The sequence below is a fragment of the Leptosomus discolor genome, chromosome 8, assembly GCF_034619465.1.
Source record: "Leptosomus discolor isolate bLepDis1 chromosome 8, bLepDis1.hap2, whole genome shotgun sequence".
Taxonomy (NCBI): Eukaryota; Metazoa; Chordata; class Aves; order Leptosomiformes; family Leptosomidae; genus Leptosomus; species Leptosomus discolor.
Genome location: NC_141398.1, coordinates 2,230,666 through 2,236,835, shown reverse-complemented (window position 1 = coordinate 2,236,835; position 6,170 = coordinate 2,230,666).

Genomic DNA, 6,170 nt, shown 5'->3' with positions numbered 1-6,170 from the left:
GAACCATTATACTTCTTTTCTCATCAAACTCATTCTGTGCTACTGTGCTAAGAAGATCTAAGTATTCTTAGATGCACGTACAATGGAAAAAATAAATAACTACCCCTTTAATGGCTACAAATTCCTCACAAAATCCTCCTCCCCCACAAACTGGACTCTCGGTTGCTTAGCAGGCATCCTAATGCCACTTCAGGAGCCACGTCCAAATAGGGAGAACTTGTTCAGGTGCCCTGTGCTTCCAACAAGGGTCCATTTCTCACGTGTTTCTGTGGTTTGACTTGGAAATAAAAACAAACAAACAGAAATCGACATCGGAATTTCTCCTTAAGCCTTCCCCCCACTAGTGATGGGGGTGGATTGTGTTTAGAGAGTCTTGCACATTGCAGTTAGTTACTGTGTTGAAGCCACATCTTTAAAAGCTTGCCTGTAAAAAGAATTTCAACTTTCTATTTAGTCAGTATATGAGTTAAGTTTTTGCACCTTAAGTCAAAACTTAGAAGATGGATCCAGGATCTGATTTTTTTTTTTTTTTTTAAGTACTAGTTATTACTTCTACTTGTTCTAAGTTGGCTTTTCCTGGGGCACAGACATCAATCACCTCTTTCAACCCAGCAACATGCGCTGGCAGCCCCGAAAGCCAACCGCCTCCTGGGCTGCACCCAGAGCAGCGTGGGCAGCAGAGCGAGGGAGGGGATTCTGCCCCTCTGCTCCGCTCTGGTGAGACCCCCCTGCAGGGCTGCGTCCAGCTCCGGGGGCACCAGCACAGGAAAGATATGGCCTGGGAATGAGGCATTTGAAAAATCAAGATATTTCTTTAGGTGCTTAAAAAAGATTCAGAACATAAATGTCAGATATCCAGATTTTAGTATTTTAGCCCCAAAACCTGTTTTCAGAATTGAACTAAATGGCATAAACCCAATTTTTTTTAATTAAAATTAAGATTTTTTTATTTTGAAAACTCAACAGTTAAGAATGCTTAGCCACATTAATAACTCCTTCTCCAGAATGCTTCAAAAGAACAAACAGGTTATGTTAGACTATTTTTAATAACTTGTAGATTTTTAAAGTGCCCAATTATAAATGAAAAAAAGGACTACAGAATAAAGGTAGCAAATGCACAAATTCAATGCTATTAAAAGGCAGACACATGAGAGCTCATGTATCTTGTGCCATTTGTAAAAAGGTTGTTTTATTATCAGTGTAACTAATCACAATGAAGCCATCTCTTACAATCAAAGACATTATAATGAATTTTCTTTACAGCTACAGAGAAATGGGATTTGCTGTTCCATATCAAACTAGAACAGGCTGTATAAATTCTTCTCCATATTTATTGTTAAATGTAATTTTTATCTATAAAATCAGCCATGAAATATTAAAAACTGAAACAACAGAATTTATATCCTTTACTTAATTTAGTTTAAACGGTCTATTCACTAAAGAGAGGGAAAAAAGGTTACATGTGTATTATAGCCCACCCTCCCCTCTCCCCCGTAAGCGCTTCCATTATAAACCCCCTAGTTTTGGGGAATTTATAACTCAGCTGTAAAAATTCACTTCGTACGTAGAAGTTGGTATACTTTTCCTTTTGCCAATTTAAAAAAAAAAAAAAAAAAAAAAAAATCTGCTCCAGGAAGAAGGGAAGAGAGGATGTGAGAGAAGAACAATCAGACTAAGAACATGAATGCTTAGCCACTTAAATGAGGAAATAAGGGAAATAAGGTCATTCTACTGAAATTCAGACCCGTCTTCCACCCCGAGGAACCCTGGGCTGATGGGCAGCGGTTACTGAGCTCCAGCTGCTGCTGACCTGGGCCAGGTTCGGGCCGGCAGACTGGAGGAAACCCTCCCTGTCCTACCGGGATCTCTTGGAGTCAGCTGCACAACTGGGAAGCGGACGCATTGGGAAGGAGTGAGAACAGCAAAGAAACGTGAAAATCGTCTGCATCGGAGAGAAGGCAAGATAAAACAAACCAGCACGTCCTAAAAATGAACAACAGGCAAAGCAGCGTGTCAAAAAAGGGCTTCTCCCGATTAAAAGACCCAAGACTTGAGAATTCAGGAACTGGAGATTGCACAAGGTATAGTGCGATGAAAACTGCAGCAGGAAGATAAAGGCGGCCATAAAACATCGGAAGTTCATGGAAGCCAAAAGATTAAAGGGTATGAAACGGGCTTTGATTAATACAGCGTGGAAACATTTCACACACAAGAAGGTAGATTCCAAAACGAAGCATAAAATAAGGCAACAAGAGACAAGCAACCTATGACCTTAAGGCTACAACCTTGGCTATTTCCTACTACCAGGATCTTATTTTCAGCTCTCCCCTAGAGCACCTCAAAAAGCACGACAGCAAAATGTACCTTCACTTTCAGAGTCTCCATTTGACGGTCTGAAAGGAATAGAAAGAAGTGGCAAGGGAGCAAAGCCCCGCTTCGGTTCTCACACTGAGGCTGGCGAGCTGGCAGGAGCTGGCAGGAGCAACACCCAAGCTGTGCCGGGTGGCCGCCTGCGGTCACTCTCTGGGCCCTACCAAGGGAAGCTGGCAAAGACCTGAAGTCCAGGGATGCTCACAGCTGCCCGGGTGACACTGCACTCCTTCGTTTAGAGGAAACCACCAAGGCCACGGGTTCAAACGTAGCCCTTCCTTAGCCTGAAACTAAGCTTATTCATCAGAAAAGGCGCTCACGTAGCAATTCTTTAACGACAGTCCCTGGAGTCAACGTACCTAGTTTGCAACCCACTCCCAGGACACCACGAATGAGTAATGTTTACAAATCCAGCGTTTCTCGACAGTGCTTCAGCTTGGAGGTGGTCAGAGTTAAGCAAACTAGCCTTCACGTGAAGATCCTTTGCTGAACTACGTTAATCCGGCACACACAGACAGCAGCGGCTACTTCCAAAGCACGTATAAACGTACCGTAGAAAGGTATCGCCTACACACCCTCCTGCCACACGCTCAGAAAAGGCGCGTGAGCAAACAGAAACACAAAGTTCACATTTTAAGGCTCTAGTAGACATTGATATCACAATTATTTTGATATCATCATTTTATTTGCAGCAGAGACGAATAGTGAGGAATAAGAGAAAGAGCGAGCAGTTGGTGCTGTGTGGCAAATGCATCCTTAGCTTATCCTCAGCCTCCTCAGCTGGAGGAGAAAGACAGCGAGCACATGTCCTAAGCGCAGGAAGGATGGCTGCTACATCTAGCAACCCGGACAAAGGGAAGAAGATACTGCCTCTGGGGAGCTACCACTGCGCCATTTACCTCTCACGAACCCGAGAAGCTTTTTGGCGGCACCTACGGCACGCCAGCTGTCCCAGCGCCCCAAAGCTGGCACCTAAGCCAAGCCTCCTCCTCCAAAGCTACTGGAGCTCCTCGGTAACGTGATGTCCCCTGCTTCTGAAAACAGAGCAGAGCTTCAAGCCTCCCCACCTCACACAGGCATTAGTAATTTCATGATGATTCAGTAAAATCCACGTTCACTCTAAGGGTATTTTTATTTTTTTATGTTAAAAAGTGTGTAGATGGTCAGATTATTTCTATTTGAGTTCAGGAGATTTATTAGAATTTATAGGTAAAAATGTATTCATTACAGAAACACGTATTGAACAAACACGAGCAAACCTGCCAGCTGTCATTGTGGAAGGACATCGAAAGAGCATCAGGAGCACTTTGTACAACTATTCAAACAAACGAACACCTAAAAGCAAAACTTCAACAATACGGCATTTAATAACAAAGCTTATTTCACAAAGTACTGAAATTTGGGGGAGTACTCATCTTCAAAACCTGCCTTTAAGCTCCCCCCGTTTGGAATGACTGGCATGAGTGTATTATCTACACATTTTTACATCACTTTACCCAGCCAGCTCACTAAATCCTTAAAAATATATACGACCGAGCTTCCATCTGACCTGCAGTGGCTCCTATATGTATTCTCAAAATTAACACAAGCGCCGAGCGCCACTAATCTTCCACTTGTAATAACTGATCAAAGAACAGTGCCCTGTAATTCACTACGAGCTAAACTCATAGTGCTGAACCGTGCAGTTTCAAACAAGTGGTTTATAGCTCTAGATTTAAAATGCAAAGTTTCCATTATATTTAATAATTAAAACGCATGCTGTGTTATGGTTACATTTGGTGACTGGATTAGTAGTACCCCAACTGAGTGAAACAATGCCTTTTTCCTATTAGAGTTCATATTACCATATTATCTATTTGTTTAAGAAAAGGAAGAAAAAAAGCACAGCAAGGAAGGAGGAATAAAAAAGAAATATGAATATCAAACGTACTGAAAGACAGTGAGGACCAAGACAGCGAGAAGACCTGGCATCAGCAAAACCTGTGCTAGCTGCAAGCAGAAAAGCTGCAATACCTGTGCACTCAAGGGTATGGAAACTTTTTGAAGAAAAAGAATATTCTCCCTTTGTCAATAAGGGCTCTCCTTCAAAGTAAAGGGTTTAAAACTAGATGCAGTCTCGACAAACTTCGGGAATACAGACATCACTGTCAAAGAGCGGACTCTCTCAGGCTGTCAACTGCTTAATCAGGGTCCGACCTCATTGGGAAGTGTGAAATCCTGTAATTATTTATGCTTGGCAATCCTGATGGTTTAGATAATGCCAGCACTAGGAACATTGTCTTTTATAAAGCAAAAATCCTACTACAATTTTATTTTAAGGAATATAGCATTCTTTTTTTTTTTTTCTGTGCTTTCTAGGTGGTTTATTTAAAATTTAAATATTATGTGAAGTATTTTATCCCTGCCAAAACAGACACCACTGAATTTAGAAACATCGCTTAGAAGGGTGAAGAATAATAAAAAAATGAAATCAAAACAAAACCACGGCCACAGCGACATCAACTGAAGTTTTCTCAGCACTGTCAGATTAGGTGTCACCTGAAACGCTGTCATTACAAGTCTAATGACCTTTGAGTTCTTACAAGAAAAGTATAAATAAAATATTATTTGGCGCCACAAAATGACACGTTCCTTACATCCCCACAACGTTTAAGTACAAATTTCAGAGATGAATTCCGTTTTCATTTCAAGTATATTTAATTATCCGGGTGTCAGCAGCAGATTTGAAGAGAGGCTTGTGTGCCTGAAAGCTTCCCTGCTTCTCCATCCACGCTGTAACGGGTCGCCCCAGAAATCCAGCCCCCGATGGGGTATATGTCCGTCGCATCCAAAACACAACGGTACCCGTTCCCTGACAAGGTTCATTCACGCTGTACCTCAGAACACACCTCACTGGTACCCGCACTGTCTAGAGCAGAAGGTATTCCTGCGCGCCAGCCTCCGCCGGCAAAGCCCAGCGTGGTTTTCCCCTGGAAGCAGAACCCGGGCGGCCTGAAGAGCGCCAGCAAAACGCGCCGTCGGGGTTTCGCTCGTCCTCGCCCAACAACTGGGCCTAAAAACCTCATGCCCAGGAAGGGCTCCTGCGTTTTGAGGGAAGGAGCTCCTTAGGTCTCATCAGACGCCTGCGTCGGAGCAGCAGAAGGGACACCTCCGGTGTCAGACCTACGTCAACTTTCTCCTCCGCCTCTTCCTCTCCTTCCTCAGGTTGCCATCCCATTGCCAACTCCTTGGGCGACACACAGACAATCAGACAGGGAGCGCACATACAGCCCTACACACAGCCCTCCGCAGCTATCATCAGAGGCACACCAAGAAGTCAAAAAAATACCTGTCGAGAATTTTCAAGCTACCTAGATTTAGAATGGCTCTCAAATTCATGAGTCTGTAGCTTTGACAAGTCAAGTCTGACCAGAAACAACTGAAAAAAAACAAAAAATTTCCTACAACCTATCTGCAAGGTTCCTGGTACCAACAAGTAACAACACTGTGTTACAAAACCTCTGCTCAAAAACTAACCTCCGTTTTGGGGGCAAGATTTGGACACCAAAAAAAAAAAAAATTTAAAAAATCCAATTTTATTTCTTTGGTTTTTTATGCACAAATTAGGAGATGGAGAGCTTGTGTCAGGTTCTGATTTTGATCATTTTGACACAAATTGAAAAAATTCTGTTAAACTAAATGAAGATATTCTGATTTATAGTCAGGTAAATGACATCAAACTCTAGTCCCAGGTTTTCTTTCCTTCCTGATTAAATTACCTTAATGTACACTCAAAACAAAACAACCACTGCTAGTCTTAC